The sequence below is a fragment of the Crotalus tigris genome, unplaced genomic scaffold, assembly GCF_016545835.1.
Source record: "Crotalus tigris isolate CLP2741 ecotype Arizona unplaced genomic scaffold, ASM1654583v1 scf7180000019068.10715455, whole genome shotgun sequence".
NCBI classification, from domain to species: domain Eukaryota; kingdom Metazoa; phylum Chordata; class Lepidosauria; order Squamata; family Viperidae; genus Crotalus; species Crotalus tigris.
The window spans coordinates 1041757-1060388 of record NW_024097358.1 but is presented as its reverse complement, the minus strand read 5'-3'; the positions used below and the strand labels follow the sequence as shown (position 1 = coordinate 1060388).

Below are 18632 nucleotides of genomic sequence, written 5' to 3'. Positions count from 1 at the left end.
TAAGACTCGGTCCTTTATGGCAAAACTTGCCAAAATGGAGGCAAGACTGAAAGCCCAGAGAAAACCTGTTGAAAGTAAGGATGATATGAAGATGCACCCGGAAATCCTCCAAGTCTTGGTTCTTTGCGCCCCAATTAAAAGCTATAATCTATGAAGTTACCTCATAATTCAAATAATATATATATATTATAAAGATAATAAAGAGGAAGAAAGAAAAAAGAAAGAAAGAAAAATAAAATAGAAATCCTCCAAGTCTTGGTTCTTTGCGCCCCAATTAAAAGTTTGCAGATTATAAATGCTTTTCGGGCGCTTCAGTCAAGCAAATCTAAGAAGCTATAATCTATGAAGTTATCTCATAACTCAAATAATAAAGAATAAAGATAATAAAGAGGAAGAAAGAAAGAAAGAAAGAAAGAAAGAAAAATAAAATAGAAATAAATAGCTTCTGATTGCAGCAAATATAAGTGCAATTACAAAAAGGTCTTGTATTCTATGTTTACAAAACACACTCTTTTTTCCCCCTATCATCCAGGTTTTGTTCAAATCATCAAAACCAAAAGAGATTATAGGGGCATTTTCCCCCTGCTTCATTGCAGATGACAAACTTGTTGTCTTATTCCTCTTGCAGAAAGGAAACTTGTCTCAACTATCAATGGAAGTTTGATTGTTGTCATTGTTTAAAAAAAATCTATGCTTTTTTCACAAAATAAAGTGAAGGGGAGGGGGGGAATCTGTGCTAATGAAGGTGACCACCAAAATGGTCCATGAAGCTGAAATGGTTCTTTAGCTACTCTGATGTTTATAATACAGTGATCAGATTATTTGGCAAGAATAGATTTTATAGGGGTTTGATTTTCATGAGTTTGTTTTTGAACTGAATTTGAAATCGTCACTTTGGGAGGAGCCGTCACAGGCAATGTAATCAATGGACTTAGTTTCACTGCTAATGACTCCTCATCAAGGTGGCTACACACATACCATAATATACTTAGATTGCATTGTGGGAATCTGGATGTTGTAGCTAGTTCATGGCTAAGCCATTCACGGAGTGAATCCAATCACTGTGAAATCTGGGTCAATGGAGGGACCTGATTAGGGCAAAGAAACTCACTCCATAATTGTGTGGTGGTTTCTGCTACATTAAGGATCAAGGAAGTGGGGCAGAAAACTTATGAACATGGAGCCATTTATCAGTAGGGAGTATACTCTTACATTAGAAACCACCATTTTACATTGAACAGAAATCTTGGAGGACGGGAGTAGGTTAAAGTCTGGAGCAGAAATTGATAAAAAGTTCCATTAACTTTTCTTAGCCCTTTAGTGGTGATCTGGAAAAAAAATAGCTTTACAAATGGCTTTAGTCCCTTAGTTACACAAGCAAAACTGTGTGGGCACTCCTTGAAAAATCTTCCAACACTCTCAAGCAAGGCTAAAGGATCCAAAATACAGAAGAAGAACAAAAAAAAGAAAAAAAGTGAAAACTAAGATGGGTACATTCTCCAAGGGAAGTCATGTGTGAGAAGATCTGGGGGGTGGGGGTTAATTATTTCAAGAATTGTGTGCCCCCCCCCAAGCTTGTGTCACCAGGATTCAGTCTGTCAGGTTACCATCAGGAGTGGCGGTTGTGAAGACAAATGATTCTGTCCTTCAGGTATGTAAAGCTTTGCCTCGTAGATCGTGTTTCATATGCTTCAAATTCACTTTTGCTTTTCTTAAAAAAAGAAAAAGAACAACTAGAAATAAAGTCTCAACTGTTTCTCCAGGACCTTGAGCTAGTCTTTCTTTGCTACTCAGAGGATTGCTCAAGGTTGAGCTCTCTTGTGTTAATGTCTACTCCGTACTATTCAGAAGAAGGTTTCTGATTCAAGAGTTGCAATTTCCAATATCTTATCCAAATAGAAAACACATATCCACCTCACACACAAGTGACAAGTGAACTGAGCAAGGTACGCGGGATTGTCTGGGACATTACACATCCTCTTTACAACCTGTTTTCCTTGTTCCCTTCCGGGAGAAGGGGACTTCGTGGTATCCGAAGCAGAACATCCAGATTCAATCATAGTTTCATTCCATACAGCATTAACCTTGTGAACTCTCAAGTTTCCTCTTCTCCCTATGTATTCAAAATGGACAGTGATTAATATGTATGGGTGTAGCTATACGTATATAGCATATGTAGCATGATCATTTGTGTACTATATACATATGGGTAGATATATACTTTCTTTTGAGAGCAAACAACAGAATTTCATTTTTAATGTGGGCCAGTGTGCCCATAGTAAAAAAATGACAATAAAGATTATCTTGCCTTGCCTTGCTTTGCCTTGCCTCGCCTCATCTTGTCTCATCTCCTGAACTATATCCTGTCCTGTGAAAAGATGCCAGCTTTCTGTTTGTGCTTATGATCGTGTAATGGAAAGGAAATATGGACATGATCAACTCACATGTGGCTTGTTATAGACCAGCTTGTCTCAGCCTGATGTTGTAGACCAGCTTGTCCCAGCCTGGCACATCCTCAGGACGCTGAGATTTACAACTTAGAGAATTCCAAGTTACATGGCTTTTATCAAGGCCTTGCTGGCTGGGAACCCTGGAAGGTGCATCCCAACACATCCAGTTTGGGGAAGACTGTGGTAAACAGATGAAATAAAACCAGGCTTACAGTTTGGAATGGATTTTAGCCTCCATCAAACAAAAAACAGAACACTACCCAGAACCGAGCTTCAAAGGAGAGCTGGTTTGGGAAAAGTTGGTCAGGCCCTTTGAGGAAGAATGACGAAGACCAAATCCAGGGCACAGATGGTCAGGAAGGCCATCTCCCACATTTTGCTACCACAAACCTTTCTCGGGAACAATAGGAAGCCTCTCAGTTGGCTCCCTAGTAACTCTTCTATTTGCCACACATGACACATTTTTTGCAAGACAAAACCACAACCCCTCTTCATTAGCGTTGGTCAAAAAAACTTTGGGTTCTTTTCTTAAATGATGACTGAAGTAAATTAGCTTTCAAACAGCAGTCCACAGCCTTTTGTGTACTTTGTCAAGAGACAAACACAGCTGGCTGTTCAGGGAAAGCTGCCACTTGCTTTAAACTTTCAAAAATCAATCTTTTAGAGAATGTGTATGAATGTTGTGCTGAAATAAATCCTCCAGTGTCTGGTGAAGTTTCTCCCACAACAAAAGATGCTTCTGTTTTTCTCTTGTATTCACCAGATGCTTGCAAGTCTGCATTAGTGATAATTCTGAGCTTGCTTAATTTTTGCAAGATAAGGGGAGAGGTGATCACCCTTGGAATTCTTATTTGGGGCAAACAACCGTGGAGAAATTCCCTTGCAGTTCCTGCACTTGAGACTTTATTGGAAGCACAGGAAAGTAGGGAGACTGTAGATCAGGGGTGGGGAACGATGGCCCTTTTATGACTTGTGGACTTCCACAATAGCTGGCTTAAGAATTCTGGGAGTTGAAGTCTGAAAGTTTAAAAAGTCCAGGAGTTTGGGGAGAACAGTAAAATGTGTAGGAGAAGAGCACAGAGAACTGGTGGGCGGAGTTAGGTGCATCATCAGCTTAGAGTCATTACGTTTCCATAAAAGGTCTAAGTCCAGCCCTTTTTGAATTTCATTGACCCTTATCTAGTGGCAATTTAGCACTGAACATTAGTCGACTAGATTCTTGTGTATAGACTCGAGCATTAAATCTTCTGACCTACAACTTCGTGTATAGCCCTGATCATTTGCACCTGGCAAAATGTAATCAAAATAAGACATAGAAACTTCTTGCTCTTAAAAAGGCCCATCGTTCCCCACCCCTGCTGTAGATGGAAGAAAAGAAGATTGTGCAATGAAAAGCACTGACAGAAACCTTCCTTTTAGATCATCCTAAAATAAAACCAAAATTACATGCTACACATGAGAACTTCACCAAAATGTCTTCAGGGACACTTGCAGGCTAATAACTTTACAGGAACAGACTGGCTGTTAGATTGCTTTTAAAATTAATGTTGTTGTAATTTATTGTTTCTGTTATGGTTTTGTTTCAGGACAGATTGTTTTACTGTAGGTTGCCTTAATTAATTTAATTTCTTATTTTAATAAGCAAAGTTGCATTGCATTGGTTGGATACTACTTGGATTCCTTCAGAAGTAAGAGTCATGCAAATATCATACAATTCAGGAACCACAGAGGTAAAGTAGAGGGGTCATGTAGGACCCATCCAACTTCTGTTTCCCCACAGGAATCCAAATTAAAGCATCCTTCATCAATGACTGCTAGCTAATAATGGTAAAGGCACAAGACTAGAAACCAGGAAATCATGAGTTTTAATATCACTTTGGTCATGAAGTGACTTTGAGCCAGTCACTCTCTCTCAACCCCTAAGAAGAAGCAATAGCAAACCTTTTCTGAAAATCTTGCTAGGAAAAATACAGGGACTTGTATTTCATGAAGGGAAACTTCATAAACTTTCCGGGTGTTTGGCTCAAACATCTATTTGCTATTATTGTTAGGAATTTTTTTGTAGGAGTTAACTAGTATCTACTTTCCTGTAACTCTAAGTATCAAATTCTTGGATGCTAGATAAAAGAATCCTGGCTTTCTTTTGTATGACATTCTGTAATATACTTCATGTTTATGATCATATCCCATCAGCTTTTGCTTCTCACTTTTTCTCTCCAAATATTTCCCAGAATTTCTCTCTTCATATAATTTTTTCCCCAAGTTCCCTGATCATTATCGCTGTCCTCCTCTACATCTCTTTCATATTATCTTGAAACTTCCTTGATATATGGTGCCCAGAACTGAACTAAAAAAGGGCACCCGTGTGTATAATGATGTAGAATAAAATAGAACAATTAGTTTGCACTTTGGAAATATTCACTGATGTTGCCTAAAATGACATTTGTCTTCTCTCTCCCTCCCTCCCTCCCTCCCTCTCTCTCTCTCTCTCTTTGTGCAGCCACATCACACTACTAACTTTCTACTAATTTTTATGTAGTTAATAGACTGGTATATTAATAAATAATAAGGCATTTATTACAGGTCCTTTTCACAGAAATGATCGCAAGACATCATTTCCCTGTTTTACATGAGGGTGTTTTAATTTTATACATTATGTGAATAACATTTTATTTGTCTCTGAATGTTGCTGTAATGGGGGGGTCTCTTATAACAGTCATTGAAAACTTACAGCAATAGCTCATAAAGTTAGTGTGTTGGTCTATATCAGGGGATCTTCAAACTTGGCCCTTTTATGACTTGTGGACTTCAGATATTCTCTACATTCTCAGAAAGTTAGGTTCTGCATCAATTAAACTCTGAGGGGCTAGTTGTCGAATGCTCGATAATTGTTGCTTCTATTTATGCTTCCTGGGCAATGCACAGTCCATCACAAAATTGAAATCCTGTAAGTCAGCACGGAAACCAGCTATTCTCTTAACATCTACCCTGTTTATCCATGAGAATACCTGGAGAGAGGAATGGTCCAAGGTACTTTTTTGTGATCTGACCATTAGTGATCCCTCTATACCAAACCACCTGGTTTTAACCTGACTCATTCTGTCTGGTCAAAATTGAACAGAATTAGGTGTGGTACGGGAAGAAGTGCCTCTGCCGTGTACCATGGGGATGGAAAGATTCCCCTTGTTGTGATTGTGGTGCGGATATGCAAACTATTAAACCTCTTGTGCAAGATTGCCCAGGACGTGTGTTCTCTGGTTCCCTAGAAGATTGGAATGAAGCAACACCAGAGATGGTTGCCTGGACAGCTAAACTGGACATCCAGTTATGAGGCCGCTGCCATACCCCATAGAGGTTTTGTATATAATTATGTGGATTGTGTGTATATGTTTATTTCTCTTTTGTCATGTTCTCATCATATGCTAAGTAATAAATAATAATATTTATGCTTCTATCTTCAGAAAGAGTTCAGGAATAGTTGAAAAGGCAGCTACCACCACCTAGATCTCAACTACCCCGTTGCTACACAAGGCTGTGTCCATCAACTGTAATGTTGTGCTGCAGTTTAGAGGCAAACTTTGTCAGAGGCAAAATGTTCCAACACAGCTGGCTCTCTGGAATTTGTCAGTCTAAATGAAATCAAGGCACTAAAGAAGCTGCAGAATGAGTTCCTTTTGCATAGATTCATTTGTTTAAACAAAGACTTATAAACAAAAAACTTGGAAGAGACGACGACAAACAGGCAGTCCAACCAGGCAAAACTCAGTCCATAAAACATTTATCAGCAGTTACCCACCAGGGACTAAGGTTTTGCTTACTGTCAAAGATTACCAAAATGTGTAAATGCACACTCACGTGTGCCCAAACACCCACTAGGCCCCAATCTATGTCCAGCGTGCCATATAACTTTTGAAATTAAAAACGATGAAAAACAAAACAAGATAAAATATTTTCCAACATATAAAGCTGATTTATCCTAAACCAGTCATTCAAATGGTGGACAGCCATTTGTCTGGAAAGGTTTAGAGTCTCCTGCTTGGGCAGGGGGATGGACTAGAAGACCTCCAAGGTCCCTTCCAACACTGTTATTCTGTATTCTGTAGTATTGAAGGCAAACTCTGTCTGCAGCCTGGAGTTTGATCCTGACAGGGCTCACCATTGACTCAGACTTCCATCCTTCCGAAGTCAGTAAAATGAGGATCCAGATGTTGGGGGAAATATTCAAGTAATGCTTCTATATTATAAACCACCCAGAGAGTGCTGTACGGCACTATGAGGTGGTTACCATCATCATCGTCATCATTCTAGCCATTGTCTCTCCACTGCAGCATGAAGGCCTCTTCCTCATGTTTCCAACTCTTATGGTCCTGAGCTTTCTTTTGCCAATTGGGCCCCCCATACTTGCTGATGTCATTGATCCATCTTGTTTCAGGTCTCTTTCATGGATGCTTTTGATCAAGTGGGATCCATTCTATGACTGCCTTGGTCCAGCTGCCCTCGGTTCTTCTTGCTATGTGACCAGCCCATTTCCATTTCAATTCTCTCCATTTCCATTTCAATTCTCTCTCTCTCTCTCTCTCTCTCTCTCTCTCTTGTATATATTTTATTATTTTTTATAGGGTTAGGGTTAAGGTTAGGGTTGGGGTTTTTTAAAATAACATTCTTAATATTTAGCAAACAGCACATTGTTTGGCTTCATGTATTTAAAAAACAATAAGTAAGAGTTAATTTCTATATTATTGTAATCAGTATGTTAATCACCCAATAGTCTTCTTCTGACTAGTGTATATTCAATGTTACATAGTACGTATCATGTTCCTTTCTCTCTAAAATTCTTTTACTTTTAATGATTGTGTATACTTGTTGTGTATATTTGTTCTCTAATCCATGTGTGAGTCTATCTGGTCTTGTGATGCCAAGGATGCATCTTTCCATGGCTCTTTGTGCCATTTCTAGCTTTTGTCTATGAGGCGGTATCTATCTAAGCCTAAATTTATTGGTATTGCTACTCAAGCTATGCTTTCTGGCCAATACAAAGGATCTAGTGATTTTATAAAAGTCTTGCCACTAATATTCAAACGGAAAGACTCAGGCTTCTCCAAGAGAATTGACTAACTTAGTAGTTAGTAGCTGATGAGGGGAGGGGTGTTCAAGATCACCATACTGCCAGTTTAGAAATAAATAATATCAGATGCTCCTAACCTGAGCAATCTTGACATGTGCAGGGTCCAGCTTTTTGAGTTCTCATGAGCAGCTAGGCTGACTGTAGAAGTTGGAAGTCCACCCATTTGGTTGGGTACACAAGTTAGAGGCGGCTTTTGAAACAGAATAGAATATTGATATGTTTCTACTGTGGCTTGGCATTTCCTCATCTGATCATTGTTATCCTTGAAAAATCTCTCTATCCTGGTTTGTTTGCAAAGGGAACTCAAAAGAAGCCGTGGTGGTGCAGTGGTTAGAATGTAGTATTGTAGGCTAACTCTGCCTGCAGCCAGGAGTTCAATCCTAAGTGGCTTGAGGTTGACTCAGCCTTCCATCCTTCTGAGGTCAGCAAAATGAGGATCCTGGTTGTTGGGGGCAATAGACTGACTCTGTAAACCGCTTAGAGAGGGCTGTCAAGCACTATGAAACAATATATAATTCTAAGTGCTATTGCTATTTTTCCATTGCTGAAGCTTTGAAGCAGTGGCTGAAGATTTCCCATCGAAGTGAGGATGGCTGAAGGTGGAGTTTATCTTATTGCAGAACAGTTGTTCACTCCTCCAGCTGCTGTCCTGGAACAGTCTTGGTCCTGGTTCTTGAGATTTGGGGGGAAATCCAGCCGATGTTGCAATGCCATTGTGAAATGCACAAGATACTTGCATCATTTTGGAAGAGCATTGCGCTCTTAGGAGCACTTTCTTTACCATGTGATCGGCCACAAATTATTGCTCATGCCTTTGAAGATGGCCTAAGCTTGCCGTAGGTTTTGTATTGCAAGAAATAAAATCTTATTTGGGATTACTTTTTTGGGAAGTTAAAATAACATCTCAATTTTAGGGGCTATTTGGGTAAAAAGGATGATTGGTCAAGTGAAAGACCATTCAAACTGATTTTACATAATCGATGCTAATGACCTAAATGACATCCATTGTCCGGTCTGCTTTGGAAACAATGGGAGTGACCATTGCATTTGAAGTTTGCTGTATGGAGATCCAGGGAAGCAACGTTTTACTGTAACTGTTTCCTCCTACCAAGTTTTAGTTTTGTGAGAACAAACAAAGCATCCTTCCTTGGACAACTACGGTATGTCATGTGAAAAGGATTGATCAAGTTAACTCCAATTTTCTCTAGAAAATTCAGGAGGGAGGAGGAGGAGGAATCACCTACATTTTTACTATCCCCTCTCCCCATTTGGCCAGGAATAGCTGAAACCAATGCAATTCAAACAGAAGATTGATGAGCAGAAGATTGAAATTCCTTTTCAAAACCCTCCCTAATTCAGGACCCTCTCCATTCCAGATATAGTAAAGATGCTTTTGTGGAAGCCAGTGAAGGGACATAAGGGGGAGAAGAGTCATAATCACAGAAGAGTTGAAAAATGTTGGCACCAATGCTTGGGCTAGACAATGAAAAGAGAGATCTGTTGCAACAGTCGAAATGGAAGAGGGCCAGAGGACCAGAAATGGAAGGGCTCCTGGATCAATTTTTTAAGCAATGCTTTTGGCATTACCTTGGATGCAGCTGCAACTGGGGACTAGCTCCACTTTCTAGCACAAAGAAGGAATTGGCGAGTTTAAGTGAGTTAAGTCGATGTAAACTCTCCTCCCAGGATGCAGTGATAGCTGACCATAACACTTTTGTTTTCATAACTTTACACTTTCTCCCTGTGTCAATTTCCTCTCACACATCCTGGTGTCTGAAATATCTCCATATCTACTTTAAAAGGGAAACCCCAAGTCCCAAATTCATACTCATTCTTCCTGACTCAGAATTTCAAATTGCAATCGAAGTGGTGCAATGTGTCCTTTCCCAGGACACAAAACTTCCACAGAACCCGTTCCTGATGGTTAATAAAAGAGCAGGAGAGTGTTGGCTGAATCACTGAATTCCCCTTTATCGGAATCACTGAAATGTTCCAGGAAGTAGATGACATGGCTGGTTTCCTCTTGTCTTTGGGGTTTACCCTCTGTTATTGTCTATTTTTCTGTTTGCCTTGGGCCAAGTTTTTTTAACACAGCGATGGAGACACAGGAAATTAGTTTTGGGAGAAGAACGTGAATGCAGAAGAACCTTGACATACAGATGCTCATTTATTCATACTGTTCCCTGGCGACGCTTTCTGGTTTTGCTGTGGGGAAGTTCCATAGAAACTGCTTTCCCCGACAGCTTGCTGGAGAACGAATACATTTCCATTATTGCTGTTATCATAATGTAAATATCAAGTTCCAAATGATGCAGCACCTGAGGAACTCTTTCTTCCAGGAGTCCTTCTCACAGTTCAAGAAGAAACAACTGTCCAGGAACAGCAAGGAAAGAGGCTCACTTACAATTTAACTTCTACTTTATCCAAATGATATAGTCGAAAAGTTCTTGTGAGGGTTGAGTGGTAGGAACAGTCCAATAGTGGCAACACTGGATATTTCTTCCCAGATTATAGTCCAATAGTAGGAAGAAACAGAGCAAGAAGGATTTGGGAGGCGAATTTGAAAAATCATGAATGGAATAGAATAGAATAGAATATGGAATGTAGAATAGAATAGAATAGAATATCTTTATTGTTGTTGTGTAACTCACAATGAAATTAAGGCCTCCCTATGAGGGAGAAAATTTAGAAATATTTTTAGTCCTGAGATATATTCCCTATCTATCGTCTGTCTGTCCATCCGTCCGTCCGTCCACCGACCTTGGAAGGATAGAAACCTAGTCAAGCTCTAGCCAGTGAGAATGCAATGCTGCATTCTCATCACTGTGCTGTCTCACTTAGCAATATAAATTTTGGGCTCAGTTGTGGTCTTAAGTTGAGGACTACCTGTATGTCACTACAGAAATTTTTTTTTAAAAAAAAAAAAGGAGGGGAAAGGAAAAATTAAGGTGGTGGTCATTTTAGCAAAACGCCTTGCTTGCATTTTGCTTACCAACATTGCCAAGAAATGGTAAGTCTAACATGTTGGGAGGTTTCTAAAATGCATCTTTCCCGTCTTTTTTGAGATGACACCCAGAAATCCTTGTGGTTCTCGTCACTGCCTTTTCTTGCAGTTGTCACAAGCCCTCCGAAAGACACAGCATCACATCATCCGGGAAGACAGTAAAACCCAGATGCCATTTAGGCCAATCACAAACCCTTCTTTATCATTCTTCCCCCGCAAAGGTTGCCCCTAGAATTTTGCAGACTAAACAGAAAGGATGTGTAATACCCAAAATTAAAAGGGCAAGAACAGGCAAGGCATTGAGACCGGACATCGCTTAAAATGAGCAGGCTGTCAGTGCATTGGGGGGTGGGGGTGGGCAGGGGGAGGACAAATTAAGTCTATCAACAAAAGAGATGTACTGCTTTGTAAGAAAGCACTGTGTATTCAAGAGCCATCTATGGGACTTCGTAATTGGGCACGCGTTAGTCATGTCTAAATGATAGCTCTCAACTTACGCTCGCTGTCTAGGGGTACCGAAACTCAATTGTCAGGACCAGGGACTTTCTTTACAAAAGGCTGTCCTGTTTTACCCAAGTCTAGCTTAAAAAATAAAGACTAGAGTTGCCAAACATCTGGGCCACAAATAATGCTATATGTCAAATGGTCACAGCCTTCCTTCCTTTTGTTAAGATTCATCCTGGTTCTACTTATGTTTACAGATTGGATTCGTGCATTTCCATGAAATCAGTCTGACCTTTTCTGATTGTGGCTTAGCACATTTTGTGAGTGCAAGCTCAGTGCTTCTATCATATGCAATCAGTGGATGACAATTTTGGGTGAATTTTTCTTTCTTTCTTTTCTTTCTCATTTCTTTCCTCCCTCCCTTTCCTTCTTTCTTCCCTTCTTTTTCCTTCCTTCCTTTTCTTCCTCTTTCTTTTTTGTTCCTTTTTCCTCTTTCTTTTTCTCTCTTTCTCATAGGATTGAAAGAGAGCAGTATCCACCTCTCCATCCATAGGAATGAAGCTGCTTCACGCAATTAACACAACTTTGATCAGCCTTGAGGACCACGCCAGGATCACTGTGGCATGTCATTCTCCAAAAAGCCATTGGAAGAGCGCGCTCAGGAGCAAAATGGGGGCCTTGAGTTTTGCAAGCCTCGTTTGCTCCTTCATACCTCCTGCTAAAAAAAAGGTTGACCCCCCAAAAAAACCTTTTCTGCCCCGGAGGAAATGAGAACCCCAAAAGGAAATGAGGACTCCCCAAGCTCACCACTGAGGTATGGGTCTGCTTGCAGCAGCCATCCAACAGTGTTCCCGGTTCATTCACCCTTGGAGACGGTAACTTCTCAGGCAGATCATTATCCCAAAGTATGGGTCATCACATTTAATTAAAATGCTGACTGGTTACTTATTTTCTTCCAGAAACTTGTCATCTGCTGAGAACTCAACCACCCAGCCTAGAAAAGGGGAGGCATGTTGAGAATGAGGAAACTGCTTCATAGAAAATAAGGCAGGAGAATTAAATTACATGGACCACTTCTCATGCCATTGTACTCATTTTCAGTCGGCGAAGAGTGACAACATAGCCACAGTGCCTCATCCCACAAAGATTGGGAAAATGGCATGAGGGAAACCTCAGCCATTATCTGTTCAGCACAGCAGAGGAGTCCCTGTGGATTCCTGGTTTGCCTCATCAGTGGCTCAGTCAAGCTACGCAAAATGGTGGTTGGGGGGAAGATATTGAACCAATTGCAGAAGAAACCAAACTAATCTCATTCATTTCATGTACGTAATGTTTTGGGCTTTATCTAAAATCTCCAAGATTTAAAAGGACGGAAGCAGGTTGAAATATAGAGGGAATTTCAAAAGTCACAATCCTAATGTGCTCTGACAAGGAGCTTCTGCAAAACACAGGCAGAAATACTTTGTGCATCTAAACATTATGTGGCTAAGGGGTATATCAAATCATGCATGGAAAATGTGAATTCAGAGAGTGTGCCCCTTACAGGGTTAAAACCCTAAGTACTAGTTAACTGATAACAAAGCTATCAATATGATTAGGTCTTTTGTAAAAATCAGTCATATGACCCTGTTCTACCAGCATATCCTGGGAAATATTGTAAAAACAGAAAAGGGGTATCTTGGATGAGCAAAAAATGGACGCAATTATTTTGTGATAAGAGGTAATAATAACACACTTTCTTTAGAAAACAAGTCAAATCCGGTAAGGGACACTCATGTGTGACAGAAATGCATAAGATAATGCAATGTGGGTATGTGTGGGGGGAGGGAATACCATCAAAACAGTAAGAAATATATGATACTTTAAAAAGTTTCTCTAGTACAGCACCTAAACAACCTTGATTGATCTTGGAAAAGCTAAGTCCTGTTAGTGCAGACTTGTATTTCTATGATATTTCTATTGTTATAGTATTTCTACACGAGATCACCAGGAAGGCTCAGAACTAGGTAGAGAAGTTTGGGGGGGAAATAATTCCCCAAATGGAACCAAAAGCCAGTTCTCCACCATTGTCAAGAAAACTTCACGAGTGACCCCCAAATTCCTGACCAAGAGTTGAATTCAACACGAGTCTTCTGAAAATGATTAATACTATAAGAGTATATACTGTACATTCAGACTCGGCTATTGCAAACAAACTCAAGAAAATTTCAACCTTAAAATATTGGAATATTTGTTATAGGATGCTTGATATCAAATTCAAGTCTTCTGATGCTGGCTGATCATCTTTGTTTTAAAAACTATAAGCTCCTCAGCAGCTGAACCACGTTTCTGTAATTGCAAACGTAAAATAAATCCCCCCCAACAGTTTAATTACACCAAAAAGCAGAAAAGTACTCATGCCTCATTAGAAAACTCATTATCAGAAAACAAACCAATTTCTATACAATGGAAGCCAAATATATTTATAGAGGAAATGTGTTACCACTTGGATAAAATGTTCATTAACAGCTTGCAGGTCTACCATTTCTGTAAACAACAATACGCATTCGGCTGAGAAATGAACACAGGAAATACTATATAGAAACTAGAGCATAATTCATGGTGTGGTCTTAGTAAACCAGTAGGAATTGTGTAAATATTTTGCCAAGAGAACCAAAAAAGGTTGGTTTTGTGAAATAGCTTTGGCTCGTTCTTTAAAGAAAATAAAAAAAGTTTGCTTATTAATTGGATGATAGCTTCAAGTATCTGTTACATATTTTTCATGCTAGGAAAATCTAAAATATTAACAAAGAAATCCTTATTATTTTTTTTTAATCTGGTCTGTAATTTCTCACCCCTGGATAGAATATCAGTGTCTTGACTAAAAGAAGTTCAGCCTCATTGTCCTTCAACCTTTTCTATAATATATGGGAAGATACTTCACAGATCTTAAAAGGGCAACTAAAAGTAACAAAAACACTTTGAAATACAATATACTTTACACAAAGTAATCTTTCACTTAAAGTATCAAATGGTGCCACAAAACATGCCAATCACTTCAGAAACAGGTCAAAAGCTGATTTTGCTTCCTGCTATTTTTGTATTATGCAGTTCAGAATTATTCCTTTTACAAAAGGGTTACTGCTTAGTTCATTATTTTATGCTTTTGCTTTTTAAATACGTGCCTGGGGTGTTTCTTTTTTGCTTTTTCAGAAGACTGCAAAAGTCTCCTGTGAATGGGAACAAAAACATGCCACGTGGCTATTTCAGATATATATATATAAAATTTATTGTATTATTAGTTATAATCATACTAATACTTCTGCATTCCGCTCTGGTGATATAAAAAGCCAACATCATCTTGGGGGGAAAGAGATATAGAAGAAAACATCCAACTCATGGGAGTATTTCAGGCACGCCTGACAATGCCTAAGACGTGAAGCTGCAAAGATAGAAGAACTGCTTAGCTGAGAGCAAAGCCACTGAGCAGCTGAGATATTGACTGCCAGGATACAGGTGTTCTCTTCTTTTAGACTGTAACCTTGAAAGTAGGGAATAATTATTCAAATTAGTCATCTTTTCTGAAGCTTTTTTCAGCTGAAGTGGTGAGGAAGAGAATCCCAGACAAGTAGAAAGCACGCAGATAAGAGACTTGGAAATAAGAAAAGCAGGATGAAATCTTTTGGAGCCCTTTAAGGCTAGTAAACAGAAATGTCTCTGATCTGAATCAGCAACCTTCTCCCACACTTTATTCCGATATATCTAGAGAGCAGTTGCTACATCAAAAATGGAGGTTTGCATGCCTTTTTGTGTGTGTGTCTGTGAGGAATTCCAATATGTTTACAGCAATGGGTGGCACTTAAGACTTGGATACCGCTTCATAGTGCTTTACAGCCCTCTCTAAGCAGGTTACAGAGTTAGCATCTGGCCTCCGTCAGGATCAAACTCCAGACTGTGGGCAGAGTTAGCCTGCAATACTGCATTCTAATCACTGCACCACCACAGCTCCTGTTTTGATAGCCTGTTTTAAACGGAAAGCTTATTTGACCCAGGCACCATCTGAACACGATTCCCTCATAGCTCAAGAGTATCTGTGGAATCCATGTGCAGCAACCATACAGTGCCATTGTTTGTGAACCTACATCATGGTTTGATAGTGGCAGCCAGGATCTGATATAGTTGTTGTCCAGTCCCCTTATTTGACTGTGTGATCATAGTTGTTGCCAAGTCCCCTTAATTGACAAGGACATTTTTGTTGCTACAATTAAATAGTACAAGTTTCCTACTGACTCATTTCTCACATATCATGGATATTTACCTTCTGTACCACATAATATCTTGATTTCCACAATGGCGATCTCTAGGACTGAACGATGATCACTGTGCTATGGGAACAAAATAAGCTTAATAAAAACAGTTGTGTTGTGTTTGTCTAATAATATTTCCTAAAAATATGCAACCATCACATACAATCTATAATCTTGAAAGAAAGTCCACTTTGGGGCGTCAGTTTTAAGTATTTTCATAACTACAGTAATGTCAGGACACTATTTTAATTGGAAAGCTTTTAGTAAATGAAGGATCAGGATTTAAATCAAATAGTCGAACTCACATTTCATACTGGCAATTTAAACCACTAATTTAAATCAATTTATTCCATTTATGTAGTCAGTTGCTCAAATTATCAGAACACAAGTGCTTTCCAGATCTGAGAACATCATAAGTTTGATAGCAGTGAAATATCAGCTCTGAAGTAGATGATCATACTTGCTGAATCCATGTTCAATAAATAATAAAATTAAATCATAAATCCAACTAATAATTTTCTAAAAGACAGGCACTGAGATGGCACTTCTCCATCTTTACAGTACAAAATATTCCTGCTTAAAGAATTAATTGGGGGGGGCGCGGAAGGGAGGGAGGGAGAGAGAGACAGAGAGAGAGAGAAAGTCAGAGAGAGAGATGACCAAATTTAAAAGAATTGGGAAATTATTTTAATTCAAAATGACCCAATGGAAAGCCTTACATTACAAAAGGAAAAGCAAAATATATTATGAAATTGCTAACATGGAGAGAGCTGCATGGAAGACAGAACAGGAGACAAAATTGTACGTTATCCTTCCCACAGTGACAGTTGTGACTTGACCAGTCTGAGGTCTCAAATTCTCTTGGTTCACTGTAGCAACCTGACAAGCACGTGATGGCACCACTAAGGAAGCCTCCATCTCAAGTCCTACAGGACTGAAACGAACAGAAGCTTGCTGGAGCAGAAAAATGACCTATTTTCTTCAAGAGAACTTTCAAAGCTTCAGGCAGACCACCGGTTCCCTGATAAACAAGATTAGTACATTAGGAATCTGATCTCCTTACACACTTTCTTGCCCTTCTATTCTTAGCCATAACCAAAGCTTAGCATTACGTCTATACTACTGCTAAGTGTGGTTAATCATAAGCCAAGATTCAGCTCTTAACTAGAATCTGAAATAGGGTTGGAAGCCTGTTTTGCATTAGTATAATAAGGCCTTAATGGGGGAAGGAATTGGGAATTTTATGGGAAGTGTATGTTTTTGTTGGTGTCCTCTTATTTGTAAGCCACAATTTGTAGGGACTAAAGTTACTCCCACATTGGGGTCTTTTCCCTTGTGTTATATAAAAGTATTGAATATTAACAAATATTTGGCTACTATATTTTCATGCTGTCCTCAGAAGGACAAAGTTTTTCATTGCATGAGTAATGAATTAAGCAAAGGGAGAGAGAGAAAGAGAGAAAGAGAACAAATTGCAATCCAAACAGAAGCCTTTGGAACAAACAAATATGGTATCTAATATTGTAAATAGATTAGAAATATGATAATTAAATAATCTAGAAAAACACACTCTGCTGTACATCTATAAACATAAATATTTACAAAAAACTCTAGCTGTTTTCAAAAGAATGAGGTTTGTGGTTTCCTAATGATCCATTTCTTGTCCATTTCTTTGGTGTGCTTGGCAATCTCTGTTCATTAAGAGTTGACAAACATACAAGAAGAGATAACAGGCCCAGCACAGATGCTCATTTTTTTTCCTTATTTTAAGCCCAAACATTTAATAGAAAATTCTCATAATTTTTTTTTTATAAATTATTATACACTTCTTCAAATTGGCAGTCTAGTAAGTTGGATCAAATAAGTTAACATCTACTGTTTCGTAACCCTTCATCCAGTTGAGTTTTTACAGAGGTATGCATGTATAGGGTACATTCTGTCTTCTTAGCCTCAAATTAGCACAGTACATATGCTGTGGAATTCCCTGAACATTAAAACTAAAGAGGTAGGGTGACTACCCAGTTATTAAATAACTCAAGTGCTTAATTTTCTATACAACTGGGACCCAAAGTTCAACCTTCCCTCTTTGCCTTAAACTTTCCAACACAGTTTCACAGACAGGAAGGCATGCAGAGTGGGTGTCTAGGACTTTTAGACCGGTAACTCAATAGGTACTTCATAAAAAACGACTTAAGGATTAAAACATGGGGAGAAACCAAAACATAAAGCTCAAACAAATAAATAAAAAAAGGAGTTATATATTCCATTAAATAGCTCTTTTGTGATCAGCATGGCATTTATATATTTTCTGAAAGTCACAGCAGCAAGACAGAATTAAAAGTCATCTTATAATGGATCTCGGCATCCATAGAGATAACTGGGATGTCAAGAATGCAATAGATCAAGCGAACTGATTCAGACCTGCAAATCTGTTGTGCCAGTTCACAACTTACTTCCTCTGGATTGGACCTGGATTGAAAGTACCTAAAAACTGTAAGAGATTGACCACTGGAGGGAGGGTTAAACATTTCTCAGAAGACTGGAACGTAACAATGCTATTTGCTGATGTGAAGATGGGTATCTTATTGCCTATAGCACTGCATTTACATCTAGTATTATCAAATGCACGCTTGACTTGGCTATGGTATAACTTAAAAGGAAAAAATAAATTAATAGGCCATTTCAAGCAATCGCTGCACTTACTTCTAGCAAACAGTGAAGTATTTAAGGGAGGGAAAGTGCTATTAGCCTGTTACCTTATATACTGAGCCATCAGCTTCTTGCTTGCTTTTATAAAGCCAAGGCTAAATTGGAGGCAACAATTCCCTTGCTTATCACTGTTTCTTAAAAACCCACTAAAAGCAAGAAGAAAGATCTTTATCTGAAGGGATGCAGTGCTGCTCCTATGAACTACGGATTGATTATATGGTAAAACTGATACATGGGGTGAGGGGTACACGTGTATGCCTGAAAACTTTGAAACACTCAAGCATGAAAACCAGCAGGGTTTCTGCAACACAATCCAAGCTAAATCTGAGCTAAAATCCAAACACTTCACGTTTCGAGATCAATAGATGTTGATAGAGGACCATTCAGAATCCCATTTCTGTAACGATCTCAATTCTCGTAAAATAAGAGATGCATCTAAGACAGTGGTTCTCAACCTGTGGGTCGGGACCCCGTTTGGGGTCGAACGACCATTTCACGGGGGTCGCCAAACAACGCAGTCCGCCATTTTTCCCCCCTTTTCCTTAGCTGTGCTACTCCCTTTTATTCTATTGGCTTTTGAAAGCCAATAGAATAGACTCTCTTGAATAGAGTCT

General features: G+C 39.0%; 2 long non-coding RNA genes across 2 annotated transcripts; one reads left to right on the top strand and one right to left on the bottom strand.

Moving 5' to 3' along the window:
* Positions 1 to 1299: 1299 nt before the first annotated feature.
* LOC120315203 lies at positions 1300 to 18573 on the bottom strand. Its single transcript, XR_005558621.1, has 3 exons — positions 15321 to 18573; positions 2445 to 2628; positions 1300 to 2113 (listed from the first exon to the last, which is right to left on the bottom strand). It is a non-coding gene; the product is annotated as an uncharacterized LOC120315203 (long non-coding RNA).
* On the top strand, positions 8030 to 14143 carry LOC120315204. Its single transcript, XR_005558622.1, has 2 exons — positions 8030 to 8735; positions 11540 to 14143. It is a non-coding gene; the product is annotated as an uncharacterized LOC120315204 (long non-coding RNA).
* Positions 18574 to 18632: the final 59 nt, after the last annotated feature.